Source organism: Acipenser ruthenus, chromosome 2 (assembly GCF_902713425.1).
Source record: "Acipenser ruthenus chromosome 2, fAciRut3.2 maternal haplotype, whole genome shotgun sequence".
Taxonomy (NCBI): Eukaryota; Metazoa; Chordata; class Actinopteri; order Acipenseriformes; family Acipenseridae; genus Acipenser; species Acipenser ruthenus.
In genome coordinates this window covers 10855998-10870289 of record NC_081190.1, presented here as the reverse complement: position 1 = coordinate 10870289, position 14292 = coordinate 10855998, and positions in this window count along the sequence as shown.

Below are 14292 nucleotides of genomic sequence, written 5' to 3'. Positions count from 1 at the left end.
GGAGCAAGGAAAGGTCACATGTATGTGAAGAATCAGAGGCATTTGAGACTTTTGCTACATGTTGCAGCATGGCACTTAAAATGTTAGCGTCCCGGGTGAAAGAGAAATTAGCTTCCAAGCGGCTTTTAAATGTGTATTGTGAGCCGTTATACTCATAAATCAGTGGGGTGTAAAACAGAACTGCTGTAAAACAAATGTCAAAAAGTGATCGACTGTGCATTAATGTGATTTCACAGCGACTTTGAGTAGCCCTAAGTTTTGCTTACCACAAGAATACTCATTACAGATACTCATATGTGCTAGTTACTCGGAACACCTCTAATAATTTGTATTTAATATTCTGGGAGTCTGTATCCTTTAATGAAGCAGCCAAGCAGCATCAATGTAAGGGAAGGAATTGAACAGTGACCTAATAAAAGCAGGAGAAGCCTCCAAGGTTAATTAAAAAAGCAAGAAGGAATTTCAAGGCTGTTGATTTGAGGGAGTTCACAAAAAATATCAGAGTATAGATCTATGATAAATCTCACCTGACTTTCTCTGTGATAGACGATACATATCAGGGTGCATTTCTACTGTGTTGTCTCTTTTATTTAATACATTAATATAGTGGAACAGCCTGCAAAAGAAACTGCACTCAATGTCACTTTTTTTTTTTGTAATTAAGTAGTTAAGCACCTTTTCAAAACAAATTAAGAAAAAGGTCTTCTAAGGAAAATCCATTGATTTTAATTGCCCCTGGGGGCAAACATCTCCACCACAGAACATGTATTTAAGTATCTGAACTAAAGGTTGTATTAGGTACTACATTGTAGTACATCTGAAGTACTGTACAATGCCCAATTGAAAGGTAAACGCCATAAGCACTCCGATAGAATGTATGTGAATACCATCGGAACACTGTGTTTTGTGGTTATTTTCAAATGAATTTTTCTAGTTAGATAGCTAACTCAAAAATAGCAACAGATTTATAATTAGGGCTTAGGGAAATTCAAAGTATTTAAAAGAGAAACGCTCATCTGTAGCCAACAGATGTCAGTTTGCAATAGGAACAAATTTAAGGATGCAGGGAATTCATTTAAAGCAGATGTCAGGCATGGTTTATCTGACACGAATGCTGCATCTGGATTCTGTCATTCTCTGTGCCCAGATAACAGCAGGAATGAAATTTAGAACATATAGAAGAAAGAAAATATTGTTTAACTGATGAATACGAAGGGTGGGTGATTTGAAGGAATATATACCGACAATAAATTAAACCAGATGCACACTTAAGATAAAAAAAAAAAAAAAACTCTTTAAACTTTAGAAAACATTTTAACTTCAGGCAAATGTGGATACTTTTCTGAAGACGAATTGCTCCACATCCTCTTCATTGATTTATGTATGTATTATTTCACCAGGATGCCTGGATCAGGGGCTCATGTTCATACTGTATGAAACAAGAGAATTATATATAAAAAAAAGAAAGTCGCTGTTCTGTTTGATTTCACAGGGACCAATTTTACTTGTAGCCATGATGACTTTGGTCTAAAGTTTTGCAACACACTATAAAATTCACAAAATTTGCTTCATAAAGTCGAATGAAACCTGCTGAATAATGTTATATTTACATATTGAATTACTTACTGCTTTGTAGTTTTCCACATAATACAAAAAACTGACAAACTGTAAGAATTTGACACCTCCAAATCAAACATGAAATACTGTATTACTTTTATAGCTTACAGTTGACTTTTGAGATATAATTTTGAAGTTTCTTTGATTACATGATGTTAAATAAAATAAATTATGTATACAAAATTATTTACAAAATCAACAAACCCCAGGGCAGGATGCGGCCCCGGCCTCAATCACAAACTCTTCTTCCTGTAAACAAGGAACAGAACCCCAACGTGCGAGGGTCTCGGCTGCATGGCTTTCATTCTGGGAGGGATTTCATGGCTTGCACTTTGTACTGTTTTGGCTACTCTTAATGTGGAATCTCTTGGAGAATTAAACATTTTCAATATTCCTAACACTGCCTTTTAAAAATATACAAGCGACGCCTTCCTTATCGTGTCTTTGTCTTGGAGCCACTTCCAGTAATCCAGTACCTTTTACAAGTGCGAAACAAAAAATCACTCACCAAAAATAAACTAATGCACAATACAGGTGTAACACGCTGCCAAAGTGCTGTCAATACAGTGCCCACATCTGAACCATGCCAGTGCTATAGATATCTTTATCAACACAGCAATCGTGATTGCTGTGCAATACTGACATACCATGTCCTTCAACGCCCGCACTGTTTGATGCATTTCTTTCCAGGTATTTAAGTCTAAAACATTATCCGCATTAATATCTGATTTGCTTCCAGTCTCAAATTCTTGTAGAAACATGGGGAATACATCATTCAAAATGCATCATTTTTTAAGAACCTACTTCTTAACATTTTCTGTATTTTGTGTAATCACTGTATGTCTCTGTTTTCCTGTTATTGGAATTAGATGATTCATCCAAACCTTTCTGATATCTTTATATTATCTGATTGATGTTAAACGTGACAGATTGACTTATGTTTGTACATGGACATCAGTTAGCAACACATGTTTCTGGCATGGCTATTGGACAGGAACGGCCCAGGGACAGGGATCTTGGCAGCTGTCTGTCTGCATACCGAGAGTACATGTATTATTGTCGTTGGATATTTGCATGAACATGTTTTGGACTTGCCAGCATTTTTCCTCATTTAAATGTTGCTATAAATGTTTGGTGCTTCTGAAAGGTCTCCAGGCCTCTCCAGTCATTCCCGTCCCATTCTGACACGACCTGTAAAGGTGTCCAGAGCTGTCATGGTGTGACGTAGGCTGCATTTCACTCAGGGCTAAGAACGGCACACCTGTCAGATTCAAACCCAGGGCTCAAGAGATCCAGCCATGGTGCCACCTTCTTCATTTTATGTATGGCTCCCAAAAGGTTATAGAAATATTTTGTGAGAAATCACTAGGGTCAATCTTATTCATGATCTTTTTTATGTTTGCCTTTATCTGGGATAAATTCTCAATTTTCACAATTTTCTTCCATATGTTGAGAACATGTTGAGTCTGTGGCCTGTGTATTATACAAGTGCAAAGTGCAGAAGCATTTAGTTTAAAATGTGAAAATGAGAACTATATTATCTTTTCCAGTTTCCTTAACTCTGGTGTCAGTTTAGGGGGATCCAATCAATCAAGTACATTTTTATTATTATTGTTATGATTACCAATTTAAACCACTATTTGAACCCATTGCACTCCTGAGAGTAAAACAAATGAATTAAATAATTCTTCTGCAAGAAGCAATGCATGTTCTTAACCCAGTTATCACAGTATTAGATAGCAAGACTCCAGGACATGTGGGCAGATGGCGGGCTCACACAATGGCTGTATTTACCACTGATTTCCACAGTATCTGTAACACAGATTACTTCTAATCAGTCAACACTTCCCCATACTGCTAATCTTAAACCACCATGTTGATTTTATATATATACAGTATATATATATATATATATATATATATATATATATATATATATATATATATATATGTATATAATTTGAAGTTTTTTTTTCTTTAATTGTATACTGTAGTGTCTTACAATTCAGTTATAACATAATTCTGGGTGACAATTCGCTACTTTCATATGTCATTTACCTTCTATGCACTGTACTTCTGTAGGGTTATATTTTGTAAAGGTAGTTTCACAAGTAGCATGTATACAATATTCCGCCCTCTCAAAAACCATCTAGTTATTTTATCCATCTGTAATTTAAATGAACGTGTTGCCTGCAGCAGGGGGAACTTTTTAAAATGCATAAAATGATGTTATACTTCAATGGAATCAGATCCTGCTCTTTGGTTTTGTCTGTAGTATTACAAAACAAACCAAGCATCACGATGGTGCTATGTGAGTGAAGTCTTCTGAAGTTTACCATGGTGAATTTGCATTTACCATGTTAAAAGTGTTAATCAGATACAGAGAAAAGACAGAACAAGAACAACATAAGTAACAAATACAAAGCTGGCAAAACATAAAAAAGGAAAAGTGTTCCACTGGGGTAAGGGAAATTGTATTATACATCAGGCAGAGCCCCAAGTAATATCTGGAGGGTGTAATAAATCCCATACTGTGACATTATGAAGGGAGGGCTAACACACGCATGTTTCACTCCTGCTTTCATATGCCCCGCATCTGTACAAATGTCACATCGCTGACAGGAAATGAGTCTGGCCAAGCAAGTGCTTTCTTAAGGGAAACTTCCACAAATTCCTTTCCCTTTGCAAACCAGAAACGCTGCCTTGTCGTCACTCAGAGGAACAGGTCTGTGTTAAACACTCCCTTTGCAGACTCTTTTTAGTTATTATGTGCGGATCCACTGTTATCTTTACACCATTATCATTTAAATGCATAACAGTATACCATACAGTATATTTGTATTATTTTAATATTATTTATATTTTTTTAATCTTGGCTTTTTTTTTCTAGGTGTTTTTTAATTACTATTTATTTTACTGTTTGTTTGTAGCTGATCAGTCTTGTATTAGGTCTATATAAACTAGCTGCTGGTTCCTGAAAAAAAATAAAAAATCGACTTCATTTTTAATTACAGTGGCGTTTTTTTTTTTTCCTTAATTGTGACTTCCATTTAAGGTCTTATTTTTTCCTGTTCTTGGTCTTTGAACTTGGGATTGATTCAGATTCAGGGACAACTTAAATTTAAATAAATACATATTTAAATTTGAGTACATTCAGTGTGTTTTAGTTTAGTTTAATCTTTTTGGGGTATATTGCCAGGTTTTAATATTCCAAAGTAATCAAAAAAAGAAGACATGAAGACAGTAGAATTTTTGCTTGCTAATAATTTTGCTACAATGGAGGAAGTGCAGAAACTGCAGATCAAAAGGCTGGGACCCAGTGCGGGTGAATAGTGACAGAGGACAGGCATTCACTCGAACCTGTAACCAGTCGTGCTATAAACTTAGGCCACGGGGTTGTGCAAGTGAAAACAACAATGCACTGTTTTGCTTTCCTTGCCTCCTTTTTGCTAAGGCTCGGGGTAACAGTGATGCAGCACGGTCGAGAACCGGAGTTACTGACCTGCAACATCTCTCCTCTAAATCAAAAAAACATGAGAACTCAAGAGTTCATAAGACATGTGAAATGTGTCTGGGTATGTTAGTGAGAGTGGATATCGCTGTCCAGCTTAGCACTGCTTACCAAAATGCCGTAAAGAAGCACAAAGAAGAAGTGTCTAAAAACCGACACATACTTACACGCATCATTGAATGCATAACGTTCTGTGGAGCTTTTGAATTGGCCTTACGAGGTCATGATGAATCATCAACAACTTCCAATCCTGGTGTGTTTCTTGGGCTGGTAGATTTTGTTTCAAAGCTTGATCAGGCAATGGAAACACACTTGAGGAAAGCCACAGTCTTTAACCCTTTGCAGTCCTATGGCAGACCTGGTCCGACATCGCAATTTTCCCTTTCCGGTCCAATGTCGGACCCTGTCCGACATCATCAAAAAGACGCAAAAAACAGGTCTCTAGTCGTTTTTTCTCCATAAAAAGCTGAGAAAACCATTCAATGGCCGAGTGAGACCGATAGGAGCCCAGAGAAGCCGAAAAAAGGGGCGTATCTCATGAATACTGATAGCCCCGACACCACATAGATAACACGGACATAAACAAACAAGATAGCTGCTTCCACATCCAGCACTCAAAGAATATCAGAGACATTTGCAGATCTTTTTTTAGATGTTATAGTAATAAAATAACGACTTGGATCGCATTATTGAGGCGTTTGGTGATAAAATGAGTGATCAAGAGATGATTTATCGGTATGTACTATTATTAAGAGATATTTGAAAAATATAGCAAACAAAGGGTGGGGCAGGGCTGGAGATGCAGTACTGAGTGTCCTGTTGATATGCAGTGCCTTTTAATCCTGTTTTACTGTGAAAAAAATACTTTTAAACAATGCGTCTAAAATAAACTGCGGGTGTGAAAATAAATTGGACCTGACGCGCCTGAGACGCACTGAATAAATGGACCGCTAAGGGTTAAAGGCACCTCTAAGATGAACTTCTAGGCTGCATGTCAGAGGTTTGCAGGGAGAATATTGTGAAAGAACTGAAACAGACTGATTATGTTGCTTTTCAAGTTGATGAAACCAGTGACATTACAAATATTTCCTAAAGTGTACTAGTTTTAAGGTACATTGTTCCCAAAACTGGACGTGTTGTTGAGCGATTTTTTGGAACATGGAAATGTTGAAACTATTTCCACTGCCATTATGCAACAGCTAGATGCCATATTCACAGAAGAAAGTGACAAGGCTAAAATAATTGCACAGAGCTATGGCGAGACTGGTGGGGTCCAGAAGTTTGTAAGGGAAAAATATCCAAATGCACATTATGTCCATTGCTGTGCCCATCAGCTAAATCTAATAATGGGACAAGCAGCGAGTCAAGTTTCAGAGGCTAGAATTTTCTTCCAGACCCTCTCTGGTTTTTCAACTTTTTCCTCTCGCTAAGAAAGAAAACTGTTGTTTTGGATGAAGTTGTAAAGAAAAGACGACCGACTGCTCCTCAAACAAGGTGGAATTCTTGTAGTCAGGCAGTAAGGACAGTGTTTGAACAGTGCAATCACCTGTTAGAGTGTTTTCAAACAATTCATGATTCAGGAGACTTTGACAGTGCCCCCCCCCCCCCCCCCAGACCCCACCTCCTCACCTGCATCTGTGATATGAACACCCAAAAATGTGGGCCACCAGCCGCTACTGAATTACACAGTGATTAATAAGATAATGATCTTTAATGTTCTTGTTCATTTAACAGGCAATAATAATTAGGTTAAGTTAGGATTGAGGTAGTAATATAAAAAGACTTGTCCCAGTCATTTTGCTAGGTTATTGCTGGTTACAAACAAGCAGTGAAGCTCTGGTTAGGAAGTTGTAGTACTGTCAGTATACTGCCAGGGGGCAGCACTGGAATGCACAGACTCAGAGATCTGGGGAACTGAGACTTCTGAGACTTACATTCATATATTGTGGTGAAGATAACCCCCTTCCCCTGTCGATTCTTTCCCTTTTACACATCCCTTATTCCACGCATTTGAAATCTAACATCTTAAATTACATGTAGATAAAGATTTGTATAAACACAATGTGTTTTCAGCAGGTCACACACGGAAACACAAGAGAAAGTACTATACAGTACGATATATAATATACTGTAAAACTGGTTATACGATATCATATTCTGCCATGCTTTACCATTTGTGGCTGTTTATGGATATGCTTTTAAATGAATCTCAGTCTTAAAGGAGGACTAAGACTTTGAGGATGTTTGGTTCCTCTCTTACACCTCTTTCCACATATGTAGGTATGTTCAATGATAATGTTATATATTAAACGATCCAATGATAACAGTTTTCAAGGTGTTTTTTCTTCCTGCTCCCTTTCCTTTTTTCACAATGTTTACAATCATTCTGAGTGTCTCCCCCAGTCGAAGGCTTAACCATTGTGTCATGAGTAATACACTTCAAGCTGTGCAGGGTGGTGTACTGACGTGTCATGAGTAATACACTTCAAGCTGTGCAGGGTGGTGTATTGACGTGTCATGAGTAATACACTTCAAGCTGTGCAGGGTGGTGTACTGACGTGTCATGAGTAATACACTTCAAGCTGTGCATGGTGGTGTCCTGACTGTGTGAAGTTGCAGGTTAGGGTGGCAAAATTGTCTAAGAACAGGGATGACCAAAGCTAGTCCTTCCACTCCTGGTCTTTGTTCCAACCTTGTTCTAAATTGTTTAATTGAACCAATTAACCCTCCATCCAGACCCTGAAGTAGTTGATTATATAGTCATTGTACCTGTTAACCCTGAAGTGGAATGTCCGTCCATGACTGTGATTGAACACCCCTGGCTAAGACGGTGTCACATCAACACACCATATAGTACTGTCCACTGTGATAGCAAGGGAAATATGAAAAGATCAGGGACCTTCCCAAAGGACCATCAAATACAGCAATACAACAATTCATGAAATTTAACCCAGGTGCTAGATTTTCTCAACAAAATCTAATTACTTTACTAAATCACAGAAAAAAAGTGTTGACTGTACTGGTATTTAAAAAAAAAAAAATGTGTGGATATAATGGGGCTGATTAACATCAAGAGTCAATTTTGCACAAAGGCAAATAATGTGCTACAATCAAAAAGTGTATTATTCATGCTCAGAAAAATGGCCATAATCATAAGAGCCACTTGTGTGATCCGGGAACTCGGCACAACCCCAGCAATCACAATAGAGCCCTACAGCATGTAGTTTAATCTCCACTCCTCATGTGCTTGATTAGACCCGACTATAATATGGGATTTATCACAAGGTTATATTACATACAGTAGCTTCTTCTTCATTTGAAGATCAAACAAGCTACATGTAAACCAGTTTACCATACTTAATGGAAAAGTGATCCACAATTCAGGGGCTGTGCAAGAATGGTGCAAGACTGGTGCAAGTATCCAACTCTCTCAAACCTAAATACCTACAGGCATTGAACTTAATGTAGAGAAACATATATTTGGTTTCATAAGGTTTGGTTTCCCTGTGCTGAGGGCCGTTTCCAATCGTTTTTTTTATGCTACCGCTACTTGTTGTACATGGGATTATTGTTTGTATTATATTATACAATGATTTACTTTTCATTATGAGACCAAATATAAAACAATATAAAAAAGTAACCCAAAACCCAAATTCCAAACCCCAGCCCGACCTGTATCTGGAAACAAATGCATACAGACATACTTTCTGTAGCTCCAACAAAAACAGGAGCCAATGCAGCCTTCTGAGTCGCACAAACTGATAGTGCTGTGAATGGCTGTTGAAATGTTTTTAAACCTCCAATACATTTTGATTTCATTTGTACTTTATAGCACCAGTAAGCCTCTGGTGTTATCAAACGTACCAAACATATGACCTATTCCCAACATTTACACAATGCCTCTCAGGCTGAAAGAAAGGGCCTTGTATTTAACCCTTTGCAGTCCATTTATTAAGTGCGTGTCAAGCGCGTCAGGTCCAATTTATTTTCACACGCGCAGTTAATTTTAGACGCGCTGTTTAAAAGTATTTTTTTTCCACAGTCAAACGGGTTTAAAAGGCCCTGCATATCAACAAAGCACTCACTAGGCATCTCCAGCCCCGCCCCACCCTTTTGTTCGCTATAGCTTTCACATATGCTAAGAAATAAATAATAATAATAATTATAATAATAGTCGTACAAACCGATCAATCATCTCCTGATCACTCGTTTTATCACCAAACGCCTCAATAATGCAATCCAAGTCATTATTTTATTACTATAACATCTGAAAAAAGCTCTTCAAATGTCTGTGATATTCTCTGAGCGCTGATGCAGTATCAGCCAGCTTGTTTCCTTATGGCCGCCGTTATATGATGCCAGGGGCAAGTATGACTATTCATGAGATACGCCCTTTTTTTTTCGGCTTGTCTCGGCTCCTGTCGCTCCATTGGTCATTGAATGGTTTTCTCGGCTTTTTCTGGAGAAAAAACGACTAGAAACCCGTTTTTTGCATCTTTTTGATGATGTTGGACAGGGTCCGACATTGGACCGGATAGGAATAATTGCAATGTCGGACCAGGTCTGACATAGGACCGCTAAGGGTTAAAGACTGTGGCTTTCCTCAAGTGTGTTTCCATTGCCTGATCAAGCTTTGAAACAAAATCTACCAGCCCAAGAAATACACCAGGATTGAAAGTTGTTGATGATTCCTCATGACCTCGTAAGGCCAATTCAAAAGCTCCACAGTTGAGCTCCAGCTATTCTAAAAAATGTGGGTTTGCAAACTGGGTCAAATACCAGAGGACCAGTTATTCCAAACCCTGGATATAATATTTTGCTTTACTGTCGGGGTCCCTGTGACAGGGTAGCGTCACGGGCAGAAAAAGAGTCAGACAGGGGACCCAAATGAGGTGGCAGGGGCGACTGGAGCGCAGGCCAGTGACCGGGCTGTTGCACCAGCAGACAGAGGTGAGAGTCCTGGAGCCAACAAAGTAACATTCGAAACAACAGGGGGAGCAAGTAGGAGGCAGGGGGAACACCAGTGACATCTGCCGACCTAGCAGTGACATCTTGGGTTTCAGGGGGAGCCCAGTAAGCTACCAGGAGAAAGACTGTGCCTGGTCGCGGTGCAAGGCCCTCCTACAATGGCACCGCTGGTAGTGGCAACGCGAAGGGAGGAATTTAACCCTTTCCCTGCCAACCCAATATCCCCCCCCCTCCCCTCCACACACACACATCACCCTTCCACAGTCCCTGATATAAAGAGTTTCAAAATGTGAGCATGAAGTTCCCAAGCAACTCAATTTGACACTGATCCACACTGTTTATCTTGATGTATACAGCATGATAAAGCTGTACGAAGTGGAAACACGTCGTTCAAATGACTTGTTACACACTTGAAACCAGGATGCCATAGACAGTAGCTTCCATAGACCCAAGTGACCTCTGTACTTTCAATACTGGTATTAATGCTTAAAATGTGATGTTGGACTGGGTTCATTTGACTGTTTCCTCGTTCTTGAAATTGAATTACCTGATCTCAAACCATCTAATATCTTGTTTCTTGTTTGAGAGTCAGGAGATCCTTTATAAGAGCTATACAGTCTTTGTGACATTACCCTAATAGTTATAACAGTATTGGCTACATTTACAATGAAAATAGAGGTAGCACACTAAGATTGTATTGCTATTATTTCTGGAAAAAAAACGATTTGACCCTGTCCTCTTTTTATTATGACAAGGGTTTACAACAAACTCCTAAGGGCCTTGCCAGTGGGTGTCATTTTATGGTAATTAAGGCAGGACTATGCTAATATTTTGGAAAGAACCATGCCATAAATGAAATGTGCATTTTATTACAAAGATTATACGATTTTAGAATGTTATTATCAAGTGACTTTCTCTTTGGTGTATCTGGTTAAATCAATGCCAATTATTGTCTGTTAATCCTCCAGACAGAACATGGCCCTGCCAAGTCTGGTTTTCAGAACCCTTTTAGACTAGTGGCACTTCTTGGCAGTACCCATTGCAGAAACCAAGTTTTGGGGGTAAACTTAAGGACAAACACCTCACTCAGCTGTTCTGCATGGCTAGTAAATTAATTACAGTAAATGAATTAGTAAATGAATTACAGGGGCAGCAGTGTGGAGTAGTGGTTAGGGTTCTGGACTCTTGACCGGAGGGTCGTGGGTTCAATCCCAGGTGTAGGACACTGCTGCTGTACCCTTGAGCAAGGTACTTTACCTAGATTGCTCCAGTAAAAACCTGACTGTATAAATGGGTAATTGTATGTAAAAATAATGTGATATCTTGTAACAATTGTAAGTCGCCCTGGATAAGAGTGTCTGCTAAGAAATAAATAATAATAATAATACAGTTGGAGTTCCACTGCATTTGTGAGGCATTGAAATCGTTTTCATACATTTGAAGACAATTAACTGGATGAGCATTGATGGACTTAATGGCCTCCTCTTGATGTTAAATTTTCTGATGACTGTCTGCAATCATATTTTTCTGGGCTTGCTGGGACAGTGTGGGACGGTTCATGTTTCTGATGATTGTCTGCAATCATATTTTTCTGGGCTTGCTGGGACAGTGTGGGACGGTTCATGTTTCTGATGATTGTCTGCAATCATATTTTTCTGGGCTTGCTGGGACAGTGTGGGACGGTTCATGTTTCTGATGATTGTCTGCAATCATATTTTTCTGGGCTTGCTGGGACAGTGTGGGATGGTTCATGTTTCTGATGATTGTCTGCAATCATATTTTTCTGGGCTTGCTGGGACAGTGTGGGACGGTTCATGTTTCTGATGATTGTCTGCAATCATATTTTTCTGGGCTTGCTGGGACAGTGTGGGACGGTTCATGTTTCTGATGATTGTCTGCAATCATATTTTTCTGGGCTTGCTGGGACAGTGTGGGACGGTTCATGTTTCTGATGATTGTCTGCAATCATATTTTTCTGGGCTTGCTGGGACAGTGTGGGACGGTTCATGTTTCTGATGATTGTCTGCAATCATATTTTTCTGGGCTTGCTGGGACAGTGTGGGACGGTTCATGTTTCTGATGATTATCTGCAATCATATTTTTCTGGGCTTGCTGGGACAGTGTGGGACGGTTCATGTTTCTGATGATTGTCTGCAATCATATTTTTCTGGGCTTGCTGGGACAGTGTGGGACGGTTCATGTTTCTGATGATTGTCTGCAATCATATTTTTCTGGGCTTGCTGGGACAGTGTGGGACGGTTCATGTTTCTGATGATTGTCTGCAATCATATTTTTCTGGGCTTGCTGGGACAGTGTGGGACGGTTCATGTTTCTGATGATTGTCTGCAATCATATTTTTCTGGGCTTGCTGGGACAGTGTGGGATGGTTCAGGTTTCTGATGATTGTCTGTAACCATATGTGGCAGGGTGGAAAAGCCCTGCTAATTAAAATGTATTGTTTGTTTATTTTGGAACGGGGTACCCCCTCCCCTGTGTATAGTTTGTATTTTGTTATTATGAGTTATTTACTTATAAATGTGACAGCGAAAAAGCTGTGTTTTGTTATTATTTGTTAGCATGGATGGGGAAGCCACCCCGAAAACTCGTGCAGAAGGTGATCATCTCCGGAGTTAATTAACTGATTAATTTATAGTTAATTCGGAGATGGTCACCGAGATAAAAGCCTGCAGATTTCTGCGTTCTAGGAGGAGTGCTTTGGTGCAAAAGGAGAGAATGAGAGAGAGCGAGGAGAACGAGTCTGGGCAGAGTGGAATATTACTGTCCATATGTATCACTTTTTCCTGTTGTGAAGAAAATAATAAGTACTAACCTGTTCTTAAATGCTTGCATATACGTAGAACAGTGAGATTGTCCCTGCTAATTCCTTATAAGATTAGTATAACACTTTTATCCCCTTTCAAATGCCTGCTCAGTTTACACCCAATCTGTTTGTTCCAAATACCCACCACCTTTTTCTAATTTATAAATTCTTAAATTCTTCCCAGTGGAAATTAAATACCATCTCTTGCGTTAGTTCTCCTACAGGATTGTTTGAACAATGTTAAATCCTCCATATGGAAATAATATAAAACATCAATCACGTGTCACACAAATTCGCGGAAAGTCCAACTTCTCCCCTTAGTTTTATTTTGTCCGAAAATTCTGAAAAATGTTAAAAAAATGAGCTTTTTTTAAGCCCTGGCCTGGAAACCAAAGCGGCTCTCACGAATTAAATTGTGTGTATCAAAGTGTGACATGTTAAGAGGGTTTTCATGCACTCTGGTCTCATTAGCACACTGCTCCTGGAGTGAGCAAGGCAAGGGGCTGCTAATGTTTCACCGAGCTGGCAAGCTTCAGTCCCCAGTTGAAAGCTGCTGGGCTGGTCACTAATAGGCTTACACAGTATACGCAGTGCGTTCCTTTGACTGACACAGCCTGCTTAAGGCAGTAATAAGCACAGCCATAGTTACTATAAACAGAACATGCTTTATACTATTTTAATTTAAGGAGACATAATTGCTGTAAAAAAAAAAAAAATGCTTTCTGATATGGCCTGAGTTTGTTAAATAGTTTGGTAAATAGCACAGTAGGTGTTCAGGTTAGGAAACTAGTACCGGTACTTTAACAATAGTAATAACAATAGAACCATGCAAAAGGATTCAGCATGTCTCCCTGTTGCTCGTATAAGCAACAATGAATGGATGTGCTGCCTGTGAGTCATGTGATAATGTCAAAAACGGGGAAAACAAATACATTCTTTATGGGTCATTTCATTTTTTTTCAAAGGGTTAAAATGTTTAAGATAGGAGGAGATATTTGTATATATTATGATATGTGGGAGAGAGAGATTGGTAGTATTGTCTTTTTACAGTACATTTATATATATTGTAACAAGGCAGGGAGGGGGGTTATTATCCTCCCTGCCAGAAAAGCGTATTTGTTTAATTGTTTAATTATTTATTGTTTAATTGTCACCTGCACCTGGCTACAGTTATAAATTAGAGCCAGGTGCAGGTTATGAAAGGAGAGCAAGCAGTCTGCTCAGGGCTGCTGTGTGAAGAAGCTCGCTTGATTGTGTGCTCAAGCGTATGAAAAAAAAAAGGTACTGTGAGATCCTTTTACATCATGTTTGTTTAAAAACTGTTTGTTTTTTGTTTGTAGTCAGGGTGTTCCAGTTTGTGTTTAGTTAGTGGTCG